Source organism: Chiloscyllium plagiosum, chromosome 21, assembly GCF_004010195.1.
Source record: "Chiloscyllium plagiosum isolate BGI_BamShark_2017 chromosome 21, ASM401019v2, whole genome shotgun sequence".
NCBI lineage: Eukaryota > Metazoa > Chordata > Chondrichthyes > Orectolobiformes > Hemiscylliidae > Chiloscyllium > Chiloscyllium plagiosum.
Genome location: NC_057730.1, coordinates 50,510,090 through 50,526,257, shown reverse-complemented (window position 1 = coordinate 50,526,257; position 16,168 = coordinate 50,510,090).

Sequence of the window (16,168 nt, the reverse complement as noted above, 5' to 3'; positions counted from 1 at the left end):
AGATTAGATTAGATTACTTACAGTGTGGAAACAGGCCCTTCGGCCCAACAAGTCCACACCGACCCGCCGAAGCGTAACCCACCCAGACCCATTCCCCTATATTTACCCCTTCATCTAACACTACGGGCAATTTAGCATGGCCAATTTGCCTAACCTGCACATTTTTTGGATTGTGGGAGGAAACCGGAGCACCCGGAGGAAACCCACGCAGACACGGGGAGAAAGTGCAAACTCCACACAGTCAGTCGCCTGAGGCGGGAATTGAACCTGGGTCTCTGGCGCTGTGAGGCAACAGTGCTAACCACTGTGCCACCGTGCCGCACACCGTCTGTGTGCGTGTGTGTGCGTGTGTGTGTGTGTGTCTGTGTGCGTGTGTGTGCGTGTGTGTGAGAGAGTGTGCGTGTGTCTGTCTGTGTGTGTGAGTGTGTGGTGGATGATGATATTGTCTTCTAAAGCAGCGAAGACTGGAGTATGAGGAAGCCTGTGGACAAACAGTTACACACAGTCATTGATGGTTTCCTGAGGAGAGGTCTGTCAGAGATTTTGCCAATTCAAAATTGCATTCCAATAATTTGGTACATTTTAAATGTTTAAATGTTAGCTATGCACAATGATTTTTATATAGGGTAACAATGTTTTTGACAGGTTTTAAAAAGGAGCATAAAAAGTGAAAATTACTGTCAGCGATCAAATAGAAGGATCACTTAATGTGTCAATTTGATATTCTTCCGTCTGTGATTTTAATGGGAGGGTATTATCGTTTATGATAACATAGCTTTGTAAAGTTGTGCTGAAGATTAGAAAATGAACTTTGCTCGTGTTTCCTCCCAGGACCTACAGGGTTAGATATGCTGATTACAGCAGCTGCCAGCAGCTTCACACTGAGTGAGATTGTACAGGGGCTCGATCTTACCTTTTTTTTTGGTTAGATATCAGTTTGCTCAAATTTCACCAGGGTTTCTCACTGAGAGGCCTTGCAGGATCTCTCACTACAAACCTGCCTCACTCACTACTTCATCATCATCATCAACACCCCCTCACACACACCCTCCCTCTCTCAGGGTGAGTCTGTTGGTGGCTGTGCAGACCAATGAGGCTACCACAGACTGTGTTACACTGGGAGCAGGTGGTCATCACGGGAAGGGGGTGGGTGGGGTGTGGGAGTGACAGCGTGCTCCTTTCCCCCAGCTTCCCTGTGTCCCGACAGCAAGTCATGAGGGTCTTGATGCTTTCCTGGATGCTCCTCCTCCACTTCAGACAGCCTGTCATTCCCAGGTGTCTGTGGGAATGCTGCACCTCACCAGTGAGGCCTAGAGGGTATCACTGAAGCACTTCCATCTGGGGCTGGCCTGCTGTTTCGGAGCTGGGAGTAGAGCACCTCCTTGGGGAGTCCTGTGTCAGTCATGGGGGTGACATACCCAGGCCATAGCAGCCGATTGAGGGGAGGATCAGTGCCTCGATGCTGGGGATGTTGGCCTGGTCGAAGACACTGGTGTTGGTATGTCTGTCTTCCACGTTCCTGAAGAAGGGTTACACCTGAAACATTGACTCCTCCACCTCCTGATGCTGCCTGGCTTGCTGTCTTCTTCCAGCCTCCTCCTTGTCTACCTTGGATTCCACCATCTGCAGATGTTTTGTCTCTTCTCAGTGAATTGGCAGGCTTGTGCAGGCAGTGTTGGTGGTATTGCTCTCCAGAGCCTTGACATGTCTACTGTAGACACTTATACTGTCATATGGCTTCTGTCTCTGAGAGAACCCATCACTCAATCAAAAACCCCTGAAAGACCACCAACCCCATGTAATACTCTATACTTAAGAACTTCACTTAAGAACAGTTCACAACTCAAAAGTATCAACAATCACTCTCTGTAGAATAAACAGCTTCCTGAGATACAGGAACAAGGAATTGCAGGCAACATGACCATTAACCAGCAGAAGCATTAACAAACAGTTTTAACACCTACGTGATAACACCTATGTGCCTTAGGTTAAAAATTGCACAACATCAGGTTATAGTCCAACAGGTTTATTTGAAAGTACAAGCTTTCAGAGCGCTGCTCCTTCATCAGGTAGCTAGTGGGGCAGGATACATAGGACACAGAATTTATAGCAAAACATCAAAGTGTCGTAGGACTGATGCCTTATGCCATAAAGACAAATGATTGCCCTGAAGAAGAATTGAAGGAGTTCATGGCAGGATACGCTGCGGTTCAAACACCGAACATAACCGGGAACTGAGAGGCTACTCCCCCTGTGGAAGGAAGCTGCAGACTTGGTAACTTCAGAAGTGTCATGAATAACATCACATCGCGAACTTAACGAGACAGAAAATCCGAGAAGGATTCAACTTTGGGAGAAGCAGTCAGAATTCTGGAGACTCGCACCGCATAAGCATCAAACCCTGAACACCCTAAGACAGACGCTATTGGTTGGAATCGTAGCTAAATTCCAACAGAAATCGGGAAGTAGCCAAGTTGGGCTGTGAGACTTAACTTGCTTATGAGGGGGCCCTAGTTTGTTTGCTGCACGTAATAATATAGAACATAGAACGCAGAACAGTAGAGCACAGGAACAGGCCCTTCAGCCCACATTGTTGAACCAAACATGATGCCAAATTAAACTAATCCCTTCTCCTGCCCTTGGTCCATATCCCTCTATTCCTTGCATATTCATGTGCTTATTTAAAAGCCCGTTAAATGCCCCTAACATACCTGCCTCCACTACTACCCCTGGTAACGTGTTCCACACTCCAATCACTCTCTGTGTAAGTAAACCTACCCCTCATCTCCTTTGAACTTTCCCCTCTCACCTTAAATGCATGCCCCCTAGTTTTTAGACCTTTCAACTCTGGGATAAAGGTCCTGACTGTCAACCCTATCTCATAATTTTATAAACTTCTATCAAGTCTCCCCTCAGCCTCCACCGCTCCAGAGATAACAACCCGAGTTTTTCTAGCCTCTCCTTATAGCTCATACCCTCTAGTCCAGGTAGCATCCTGGTAAACTCTCCTGCACCCTTAGGTATAAGTGTAAACTATTGCTCTAGTACTTGATTCTGGTCAGATCACATTTGGTGCAGTTTTGAACCCTATATTTCAGGAAGGATGTACTGGTCCTGGACCATGTCCAGAAGAGGTTCATGGGAATGGTCCCAGAAACAAAAGCTTAACATTTGAGGAATGTTTGACGACTTTGGGTCTATACTCGATGGAGTTTAGAAGGATGAGAGGGGATCTAATTGAAACATACAGAATACTGAATGGCCTGGACAGAGTGGGTGCTGGAAAGATGTTTCCATTGATGGACCCGAGGGCACAGCGTTAGAGTATAGGGAAGATCCTTTAGAACGGAGATAAGGAGAAACTTCTTCAGCCAGAGAGTGGGGAATCTACGGAATTCACCTCTGCCAGGTTGTTGAATATTTTTAAGGCGGAGATAGATAGGTTCATGAGTATCAAGGGGATCAAGGATTTTGGGGAGAAAGTGGGAGAATAGGGTTGAGAGACTTATCAGGCAGGCAAAAGTGAGGACTGCAGATGCCGGAGATCAGAGTTTAGGTTAGAGTGGTGCTGGAAAAGCACAGCAGGTCAGGCAGCATCCGAGGAGCAGGAAAATCGACATTTCGGGCAAAAGCCCTTCATCAGGAATGCTGCCTGACCTGCTGTGCTTTTCCAGCCCCACTCTAACCTAGCCCCTTGAGAGACTTATCAGCCATGAATGAATAGTGGAATACATTCGATGGGCTGAATGGCCTAATGTCTGCTCCTATGTATTATGTTCTTGATTGTCTGAGATTTCTTAATAAGTAGCCGAATGAAAGGTAGTATGTGGTGATTTACCCACAGCATCAGAGGTCTGTGCCATCCTTACAGGCCACCCTGATGAACACTGGAATTCTGAAACTGCCAGGAAGTCTTTCCGAAGATGTCTGAGAAGGGAGGCACGGTGCCATGTTTCTCTAGCAGGAATCTGGAGGCTCTAGTGGACAGGGAGAAGGGGTCCACTTCTCCCAGAGGACTGGCAGACAAGGCACGCCACTGAATCTTGCCAGCCTGGTACTTGGACCTTGCCAACGTTGTCAGTGTGGTCTTTGTGCTGCAGAGGAACAGTCAGCAGTGCCTCAAGGTGGTCAGTGACATCCTCCACTCCACCAGGGTAAGTGCCACATTCTTCTCTCTCTGAACCGTCCCCCTCACTCTATCTCTGCGACTGCACCCAGTGCCCAGGAAGCCTCGTGCCTGACTGTTCTCACCACATTACACCTTCCCAGCTGTTTGGAAGATTTATCAGATCAGCCACAATCTCATTGAATGGCAGAGCAGACCCAAAGGGCCGAATGGCCTCCTCTTGCTCCTACAAATTTGGTCATACTCACTCTCATCCCACCCCAAACCGCCCACACCAGTAACCCTGTGCCACATCCATGTGCCAATGCCAGGGAAGTGGTTACAAACCGGTCTTGCCTTCCCCCTCCAAGCATCTGCCCATCCAATCAGTGTAACAACTGCCTGTTGCTGGAATGATCCATTCACTCACTGGAACACAAAACCCAGAACAACAAGGACGAATGGTCCCTGCTCCTGCTACAATTCTCAAGATGGCGGAGACAATGTGCGAGTCTTTGTGAGCTCTCTACAGAAGATCTTATTCTCACGTTTATTACAACTGTTCCACACTTTTAAACCTCACATTGTATGCCTCACTCTGTCGAAACACACTGTGATCTATTTGCTCTTGTATAGTATGATCTGCCTGTATCGCTCGCAAAACAAAACTTTTCACTGTAGTTAGGTACATGTGACAACAATAAATCAAATCAAATCAAATCAAGTATCATGCCAACCCCCTATTTCCACTGCCATTATTTGATAGACCGTGTTGATGACAACTGCCCAGTACTGAAGTGATTGCTCATTTCCTTCTCTAGCCTCTGATAGACCCAATCCTCACTTATTTGGCATGAACAAGCTGGGCTGAAGGGTCTGTTTCTGTGGAGATGTCTCTACTCAGTTGACTTTTCTCTTTGCTGATGCACTGTTCGTGCCACATTGGCTCCAATAAATTGAGACCTGGGACCTAGTTGGCGGGATGTCTCATGGTGTACTCTTTAGGAGAATTTTCCCTCCATCTCTTGCCCGGAAACAGGTATATTGTGTTGTTTGCAAAGAGAAAGAAAATATATTCAAATAAAATGCAGAACTGTAGATGTCGACAATCTGAAATAAAAACAGAAATTACTGGAGGAACACAGCAGAAAGCACTCGTGCTAAGATTCTTCAGCAATGTCTGTCTGTGTTTCAGAACTATATTGTTGTGCGCATGGATACATGTATAGAATACCATGCCACCCACTACTGGCTCTGCACCAGAGCAATGATGTATCACTCTACAGCCCACGATGAGATCTGGAGGAAATATAACTCATGATTCCTTCATGTTTGCATCTAAAAGTGTCATTTTATCAGTGTTCTCGGAACGATAAGAATTAACAGGAATGCTCAAACTTCTCATGCATGAAGGTGTTTTGCTTTTGCTTGCCTTCTTTTTCCTCAGAGATTGCTTCCTCGGGGTAAGGGGGAGACCATCATGAACATGAGCTCCAAAGCTTGCCACGGTGAGGTAAAGTCAAAACACTTGCAGAAATAATCTCGGAAAATCTGATCAAGATTTCAAACTCTCAAATATAATTACAAAGACGACACCTTGATGCATGCTGTTGACTTCAGAATGCTCACAAGATTTCTTCCAGTTTCCAACTCTGTTGAGAAAAAAGCTCAAAGGCAGCAGATGAATCAGTAAATCAGCAATTACCCCCAGGCAATGTACCTCAAAGGATGGCCCCAGTTCTCAAATCAGGGTCAGGGTGTGAGCATTTCAAGAAAATTCTGCTGCAATTTATTCAGCAGAAAGGGCAATAGAGATGAGAAGCTCTTTGTAAAAAGTCAGAGTTTGATATGAGTCATTGGGCATGAATTCCTGGAAAATGTCATCCTCTAGAAAAGGCAAAGGAGAATTTCCGATGAAGGTATCGATCTCTCCCTGTGCCTGCTGAGATAGCATCAATGGCACATTCCCAGCCCAATGTTGCCAAGATGGGGGATGTATTAGGCCCCTATTGTACATGTGGACTGTTTGATCATCACTGCGTTCGGTTGGGTTAAACCTGGGTGTGGTTTCGGGGCAGAGTGAATGTGCTACAGAAAGAAAAGGGAGCTCGAGCTGAATTTGTTCGAGTAAACCTCATGGATTAATTCACTGCCATAGGCAAAGGTTTATAAAATCATGAGGGGCACGGATAAAGTCTTTTCCCCAGGGTGGGGGAGTGCAGTCTAGAGGGCATTGGTTTAGAGTGAGAGGGAAAAGAATTAAAAGGGACCTAAGGGACAACTTTTTCACACAGAGGGTGGTGTGTGTATGGAATGAGCTGCCAGAGGAAGTGGTGGAGGCTGGTACAATTACAGCATTTAAAAGGCATCTGGATGGGTATATGAATAGAAAGGGTTTAGAGGGATATGGGCCAAATGCTGGCAAATGGGATATCTGTTTGGCATGGACAAGTTGGACTGAAGGGTCTGTTTCCGTGCTGTACATCTCTCTGACTCTATATATCCTTCCCTGATATCCATGGGGTGTTCCAATGCTGGGATTAGCCTCCCCTATCCCAGGCAGCTGAGGGCTAAGCCATTCCTACAGAATAGAACGTGATGACGCATCAACCCAAATCCTTTCTTCATAAACAAAATGGAAAACCATTCTGAGCAAGCGTCCATTCAGAGCCAATCACTTGAGTAGCACAAAGCTGATGATTCATATCATGGATACAATATAATCAACACAGAGTCTATGTGACAGAACTGAACTGAAAATAAATCAAACAAAAGCCTTCTCCAGATACATTGTTATATTGAAATGAATGGAGCTTGAACGTCATGATCAAACCCCTTTCAATGTTAATACCATTGTACTTAATTACTTTAATCTAATGTGGAACACTTCATATTAAAGCAACTCAGCATCACATCAGGTAAAGGGGCGTCGCTCCGAAAGCTAGTGTGCTTCCAATTAAACCTGTTGGACTATAACCTGGTGTTGTGTGATTTTTAACTTTGTACACCCCAGTCCCACACCGGCATCTCCCAATCACAGCATCACATTGTAAGTGTACGTTCATTGAGTATATTTAAAACAGAGATAGATATGTTCTTGATTGCCAAGGGGATCAAATGTTACAGGGGGAAAGCGGGAAAATCGGGTTGAAGCCATGATCGAATGGCAGAGCAGAGTTGATGGGGCAAATGGCCTAATTTCTGCTCCTGTGTTTTATGGTCTTATGATGGACCTTTTCAACAATAATTTTTATTTCTTTGATAATACATTTCACTTTTTCAAAGATGCTGCCAGGACTACAGTTTGAAAAAGAGCTGGTAAGTTACTCTGGTATCCTCACAATGACTCGACTCTCAATCAACATCACAGAAAGACTATCTGGTCATTATAACATTATTGTTCAGGGAGGTTGCTGTGTGTAAATTGACTGCTGTACTTCCTATATTCCAACAGTTACTTGGTGTATGGGAATATCCTCAGTGTAGGGATTGTAACCAGGTCAGCTCGGTGGACCTCAGAGAATAGGAGTTTCCTAAGTGGGGCTGTTAACCTGGTCCAATCAGGGAACCCTGGCTGACAGACAAAAACAAGAGTGCCAGAGGCTCTGTTCGCTCTGAGAGCTGGCTCTGAGGGAGCCGCATCAGTGTGTGTGAAGGACTCGCCACCTTTCTGTATAGGAGAGAGGAGAGGAGAGGAACCTCTAATCAGCCTGGAACCACCCAGGCAGTGTAGTGTATTTACTGCCTTCGGTGTCTTCCTGCTGAGGAGGAGTTTATTTTGAATTTTTGTTTTTCCTTTATTGGTTATTATGCTAGTTTTCTGGCTTTTCTTTCTGTTTATTTCTGTTAATTTGAAGCTGTGCTCAGCTGCACAGGCAGCTATCACCACCACTGCTGCTGCTGTAGCCTGGGGCCTACTCCTGCTACTGGAGCCTGGGCCTCACCTGCATCCCAGCACTACTGCTGCCTGGGGCCTGTTTCCACTGCTGTTGCCTGGGCTCTGCCTGCACCTGAGACTGCTGCTGCTACCTGGGCCATACCTACACCCATGCCTACCTGCACTGCTACTGCCTGGCCCCCACCTATACCTGGGACTGACATTGCCTGCCTGGCCCCCACCTATACCTGGGACTGACATTGCCTGGGCCTAACACCTCTGCTACTGCCTGGGCCCCATTGACACACAGCCCTGCTCCTGCTGCCAATACCTGGGCCACCTCCACTGCTGCTGCTTGGGTCCTGTCTACATCTTGGACTGACATTGCCTGGGCCTAACACCTCTGCTGCTGCCAGGGCCCACCGACAAATGGGACTGCCAGTACTACTGCCTCAGTCTCGTGATTATCACCGCCTGAGGCCCATGCGGAGGATGAATCCCCGGAGTTACCCAGCAGCACAATGGTGAGCCCAAAAACAGCAGGCCCTAGCTGCACCTGTGCCTTGGTAGCCGCTGCCCAAGACTAGGCTGCTTCAGCCCCGGCTGCGACCCCGACCCCCTTCAGGCACCTCACCAAACACCAAGGGGCCAAGGCCTAGCCCCACCTGAACATGACCATCGAGGCTTGCAGCAAGGCCACGGCTGGTGTGGTCGGCCCACCAGCCATCGTTGCTGCTGCCCAAATGTACGGGAAGGCCATATTTTTCCTGAGGACCGAGCAGGCAGTCCACCGGACTGTGGAGAGGGGGCTCACTGTGGACGGGGCTCACCTACCCTTCGACCCATTGGAGGTCACAGCCCAGAGGGTCGTGATCTCCAATGTCCCGCCCTTCATTCCCAGCGAGCTCATTCTCCCCCATCTCAACACCTTAGGGGAAATCCGGTCAGATGTCCAGCCGCCCCTGCTCAGTCTGAAGGACCCTGCCCTCCGTCACGTGTACTCCTTCTGGCGGCAGGTGTCCATTTGCCTGGCCTGGGAGGAGGTCACTGAGGGCTCTTTCACCCTCCTCCAAGAGGGTGCGGCCTACCATGTTTTCTGGACAGCGTGTGGTATTACCTGTACTGCAAGGTGGGGCACATACGGAAGAACTGCTCCACCCAGAAGGCTGCACAGCCCACACCGACAGCTGAGGGTGGCACTGTCACACCCACTCCCCCTCCCCCAAAGACAACACCACAAGCCCCACTAGTGGGAGCTAAGCCAGAGACTTCTAGTGCCTTGGCCTTTGGCAGGGAGAGGGGTGAGCATCTGGCCGGACAGAAGGCGCGGAAGAAGACCCAATGTCCAAGTCTACCCCTGTTGAGACAACCCCAGCCCCTCCCTCCAAATCAGACCCTCGACTTGCCCCACCCCAGCGTGGCAATGCCCTTGTGGCCACGTCAGCGTCACCCCAGCGTGGGAACTCTGACCCCCAGCCCCCCCCCGATTCCGTGCCTCCTGGCCCCATGCCCAATTCCTGCCCCGTTGCAGGAATTGGGCATGAGGCATCTGCACCCCCTGACCCCAAGATTTACACTCTTGCTGTTTTTCACTGTGTCCGACACCTGCACACCCGCAACATGGGTTCCTGGGAAAAATAAGCACTACTGCTGCTAGGTGGTAGTGTAGGGAACCAAAACAGGAGTGTCAGAGGTTCTGTTCACTCTGAGAGCTGTCTCTGAGGGAGCTGGATCAATGTATGAAGGACTCTCCATTTTGTGTGTTAGGGAGAGGGCACTTACCTCTGAACTGCCTGGACCACACTGTCAGTGTGTTTATTAAGGGAAGAAAACAAGATTGCCAGGGTTATGTTCCCTCTGAGAGTTGGTTCTGAGGGAGCTGGGTCAGTGTCAAGGATTCCCTGTGTGTAAAGAACGGGTGACGTGATGATGGGATACCGGCCTCTGTGGAGCTATTTCACTGAGGTTCTGAAAGGTGCTATATAAATGCTAGCTCAGTTGACTGGACACAAAAAACTGCCGATGCTGGATTGTAAGGTAGTCAGGCAGGAGGCTGGAAGAACACAGCAAGCCAGGCTGCATCAGGAGGTGGAGAAGTCAACGTTTCGGGTCTAACCCTTCTTCAGCTCAGTTGGCTGGACAGCTGGTTTACAATGCAGCACAATGGTAACTGCACAGGATCAACTCTCATACTGGCTGAGCTCACCATGGATCATACGACTCCTCAAACTTCTCTAAATAAAGGGCTACACCGTTTATGACTGAAATAAGGAGGCATCTCTTTACTCAGAGTGTGACGAACCTTTGCAACTTCCTGCCTCAGAGACCTACAGAAGCTCAACCTTCAAAACAGAGATCCAATGTTCCTACATCAAAGGAATTGATATCAAATGACGTGGCGACGGTGCAGGAAATTGAGGCAGACGGTTAATGTGTTTGAATGGTCAGGCAGACTCGATGGACTGAATGGCCTAGTTCAGCTCCTAAATCCTATGCATCCAGGGGCTGGCAAACTGCACAACGTTATGCACAAGCCTTTCATGAAGAGCACATTGAGATCTGCTGCATTATGATGGTCCTGGGAGCTTTAAGCAAAATGTGATTTTCAGTTGTGTATGCTTCTGGGGAATTGTTCAAAGTGCTGAGCACAGCTTCCTCAGGCAGTGCCTCCCACACACATTTCTCCTCGGAAGACCATCGCACTGCAGGGGGGGGTGGGCAGAGAACACTAATGCGATGGAATTGATTAGAAGCTAGTGATATATCAAATCAACACCAATTAACAGGACGTTAAAATGTATCTTCAACGATCAGAGGCATTAAGGAAAGACAAATGGAGTGAGAGTGAATGACTTAAAAGGTTGGTTTTATGATAATTCAGTGAAGTTCCTGAAAATCTAATTTCCAAAGAGGCATGATAAGCATTTATTGTGAAATATATAATCACTGTTGCTGTGCACTTCGTTAAAACTTGGATACATTTCTGGGATTATTTGCTATTTAAAATAGAAAAAGCATCAACCTTCACAATTTTCCATACTATATTTCACCTCACAAATTAAATTTATACTTTTCTCTAAAGAAATAAGAGAAAGTTTGCAGTGTTATTTCCATACTTACATGGCAGTGTTCCTCTGCTCATTGCCAGAGGTGAGGTCAAGTCATCATAGTCCTACTCTCTTATCAGAGAGGGAGAGAGAGAGAGACATACCTGGTGGTGGTTTATCCTGAGGATCACCATACCTCAGCTGAGGGGCAAGATTGAGAAGGAGAGTCTTTCATGGTAATCTCACTCGGTGTGGGAATTAAACCCCTATGCTGTTGGCCTCACTTGACATAGCAGAGCAGCCATCCACCCAACTGAGCTAACCGACACCCAATAACATAGCAATATAAAAGGCTCTTGTGTCTATTACTGTAGTGACCCGGTACATTGTCCCTCAGCCCTGGTGTCACTGGAGAAAGTAAGGCTTGCTGATGCTGGAGATCAAAGTCAAACGTGTGGTGCTGGAAAAGCGCAGCAGGTCAGGCAGCATCCGAGGAGCAGGAGAACCGATGTTTCGAGTTTCGAGAGTTGAGGATAGAACATAGAACATAGAAGAATACAGCGCAGTACAGGCCCTTTGGCCCTCGATGTTGCGCCGATCCACAATGCCATATCTCTGTATTTTCTGCAGTAGCCTACCATGGGGAACCTTATCAAACGCCTTACTAAAATCCATATATACCACATCTACCGCTTTCCCCTCATCAACCTCCTTCGTCACCTTTTCAAAGAATTCAAAGGATGAAGAGCTTATGCCCAAAACGCCAACTCTCCAGTTCCTTGGCCACTGCCTGACCGACTGTGCTTTTCCAGCACGACACATTTGGGCTCCTGGTGTCATGAGCTGAAAATGTGTTGCTGGAAAAGCGCAGCAGGTCAGGCAGCATCCAAGGAGCAGGAGAATCGATGTTTCGGGCATGAGCCCTTCTTCAGGAATGCTCTTGGTATCATGCCAACCAAATTAAAATTAAATATTTTTAATCGTTACGCTCACTTAAGCGGCAGGCGAACCTTGAACCCAGATCTTCAGTTCTGAAGACGAGTCATATTCAACTCAAAATGTTACATTTATTTCTCTCTCCACAGTACTGCCAGACCTGCCGAGTTTCTCCAGCGCTTTCTGTTTCTATTCCAGATCTTCTGGGCTCAAGGTAGGAACATGTCCATTGTACCCCAAGAGCCATGGAACTAGAGAAAAGATTTGGCCTATACAGAGGCCATTCTGCCCATTTTATCTGCATCAGCTGAATAGACCACCCCACCCATGGACCAGCACCCGCTCTGTAGTTTTGCAGGTCACTGCATTTCAGGGACAGATCCGGGTTCCTTTTAAATGAGGTGAGGCCAATCTGGACAGTGAATTCCATAGGGTAAAAACAATGACTGCAGATGCTGGAAACCAGATTCTGGATCAGTAGTGCTGGAAGAGCACAGCAGTTCAGGCAGCATCGAGGAGCTTCAGCAAAATTGACGTTTCGGGCAAAAGCCCTTCATCAGGAATAAAGGCAGAGAGCCTGAAGCGTGGAGAGATAAGCTAGAGGAGGGTGGGGGTGGGGAGAAAGTAGCATAGAGTACAATAGGTGAGTGGGGGAGGAGATGAAGGTGATAGGTCAGGGAGGAGAGGGTGGAGTGGATAGGTGGAAAAGGAGCTAAATAGACCCACTGCCTTCCGGGGAAGAATGTTTTTCCTTCTAATCCTACTTAAATCTCTGCCCTCTTTTAAATTGACCTCCCTGCTCAGGGAAACAGGTCACAAAGTCATTGAGACAGCACAGAAAAGGCCCTTCTGCCCACCATTGCTGCCTCACAGCACCAGGGACCCAGGTTCGAATCCACCTTCGGGTGAGTGTGTGCCACCATATCCATGCCAATCATCAAGCAGCCATCTATTGTAATTCCATTTTCCAGCATTTTGCCCGTAACCTTGTATACTGTGGTGTTTCAATACTCTCCTAAATACTTATTAAATATCTTGAGAGACCTGCTTCTGTCAGGCAGTGTGTTTTGATGGTTTAGCAGTTAACACTGCTGCCTCACAGCGCCAGGGATCTGGGTTTGATTCCTGCCTCAGGCGACTGTCTGTGCGGAGTTTGCACATTCTCCCTGTGTCTGCGTGGGTTTCCTCCAGGTGCTCCAGCTTCCTCTCACAATCCAAAGATGTGCAGGACAGGGTGGATTAGCCATGGGACAATCTGGGCTAAAGGGACAGGGTAGAGGTGTTGGTCTGGCTGGGGTACTCTTTGGAGGCCAGTGTGGGCTTATTGGGCCAAATGGCCTGTTTCCACACTGTAGGGATTCTATGAATGTCCTTTAAGGTTGGAAATCATCCATCCTTAACTGGTCTGGCCTAGATGTGACTTCAGACTCACAGCAATGGGGTTGACTCTTAACTGTCCTTTCGAGAGTAAGGTGCTGGAAAATCACAGCTTTCACAACTGATGAAGGGCTTATGCCTGAAACATCAATTCTCCTGCTCCTCAGATTTTCCAGCACCACACTCTCAACTCTGATCTCCAGCATCTGCAGACCTCACTTTTTCCTCTTAACTGCCCCCTGGGCAATAAATATCTACTTCCAACAAATAAGTTTTTATAAAGCTACTGCTAGAGCAAGGTTAACAAGTGGTTAATGAATGTTGAAGCTCCAAATAAGAGTCATGCCAGACTTGAAACGTTAACTCTGCTTCTCTCTCCACTGACCAGCTGAATTTCTCCAGCACTTTCTGTTTTTATTCAGATCTCCAGTATCCGCAGGATTTGCCGTATTGTGTTGTCTCTCTCTCTCATCTTTTTGAAAGTATTCTTTGCGAAATGTGCAATGCTGATTCTACTGGTAGGCACTGCAGTAAATAAATAGTAAGTGTTTCATATGAAAGCAAATATTGATTTATTTTGAATAATTTAAATTGGATACATTGACTGGAAAAAGCAGAGTTATATAATAATGTGGATTAACTTTACCTCAGAGAGATGAGCTACACTTCTCCTTGCATTTACCTTGGAACCTGGCACAGGCTACAGTGAGGCATATTGCAATGCCAGTTCCACAGTGTATTCCTATTGTAGCGTTCAAATGTTCTGTGTTCGATTATATGAGTCTGGTAACTGATGGCTGCTCACTGTGCTTGATTGATTAAGTCTGGGCAGTGACTCACAGCAAAAGTTCTCCAAGACAAAGAAGAAGACTTGAGCAAATATTTCAAACGTACCTTGAATAAAAGGCAGGAATGTCATCTCGACATGGATCTGAGATATAAAATATATATATCTCTGTTTGTTTAATTGGGCACCACAGCACTGATGGTAAATTGCCCAGGGCACGCAGGAAGTCATTGAGTGGGTGGCGGGGTTGGATAAAGTAACTAGGCTGCATCTTTCTAAATCAGTCGGATTTTTCTGGGTCTCCAGATGATTCACTGGCTAAGAGGAGCTGGGCATACACTGCGAGGACTAAGCAGCTTTCCTTGGGGTCAATAAATACTCAGAAGATAAGAGGAAACCGGTAGTCAAAGGTGAGACAAGGGGACAGTTTATCACAGCTCTCTCTCTTGGAGCCTGCTTCTCCCAGAGTCATAAAATCATAGAGATGTACAGCACGGAAACAGACCCTTCAATCTAACCAAATATCCTAACCTAATCTAGTCCCATTTGACAGCATTTGGCCCACATCCTGCTAAACCTTTCCTATTCATATACCCATCCAGATGCCTTTTAAATGCTGTAATTGTACCAGCCTCCACCACTCCCTCTGGCAGCTTATTCCATACACGCACCAATCTCTGTGTGAAAAAGATGCCCTCTAGATCCTTTTTAAATCTTTCCCCTCTCACCCTAAACCTATGTCCTCTAGTTCTGGACTCCACCATCCCAGGGAAAAGACTTTGTCTATTTACCCTATCCATGGTCCTCCAATCCTCCATCCCTGTCAGTACCTAACTCTTCTTGAGCAGAATTCTGTGCGTCAAAGGCCTTCTCGAATCGTGTCACTTGAGCTTTCCACACCAATAATTATGGTAATTATGGTTTATAAAATTATGAGGAACATGGATAGGATAAATAGACAAAGTCTTTTCCCTGGGGTAGGAGAGTCCAGAACTAGAGGCCATAGATTTTGGGTGAGAGGGGAAAGATATAAAAGGGACCCAAGGGGCAACGTTTACACAGAGGGTGGTACGTGTATGGAATGAGCTGCCAGAGGATGTGGTAAAAGCTGGTACAATTACAACATTTAAAAGGCATCTGGATGGGTGCATGAATAGGAAGGGGTTAGAGGGATATGGGCCAAGTGCTGGCAAATGGGATGAGATTAGTTTAGGATATCTTGTCAGCATGGATGGGTTAGATTGAAGGGTCTGTTTCCGTGCTGTACATCTCTATGACTCTCTGACTCTATGGTGTTGCAGTTGCTGCCTGTCCTCATGAGCCCTGGAGAAGGTGGTGCTGAGCTGCCTTCCTGAAGCTCCTCATTTTGTCACAATCACCTTCAAAACCACTCAGCCAGGAAGAGACAGCTGGTCATTCCCAGCTGCAGATGACAAACAGAATTTAGAATGTATTGTTCTGTGTATTTTCACAAGAAAAATACAATGAAAAGTGTTCTGGCTCACCTTAGCTTGGCACCTTTATTAATGACAGAAGTCATAACTAAAGTTACAAAAACTAAATTAAAGAAAAAGTTCATCAAAGTCCACTCAAAGGCTCCTAGTCTTGAGGAAAACCGATCAAGAGATGATAGACACAGGCAGAATGGGAATACCATCCACAGAACAGTCTCACAGCCGGAATGGGAATACCATCCACAGAACAGTCTCACAGACAGAATGGGAACACCATCCCCAGAACAGTCTCATGGCCGGAATGGGACATAGAACATAGAACATAGAACATAGAACATAGAACATAGAACAATACAGCACAGAACAGGCCCTTCGGCCCACGATGTTGTGCCGAACTTCTAACCTAGATTAAGTACCCATCCATGTACCTATCCAAATGCCGCTTAAAGGTCGCCAATGATTCCGACTCTACCACTCCCACGGGCAGCGCATTCCAAACATTAACCACCCTCTGTGTGAAAACGTTGCCCCTTAGATCTTTTTTATATCTTTCCCCTCTCACCCTAAACCTATGCTCTCTAGTTC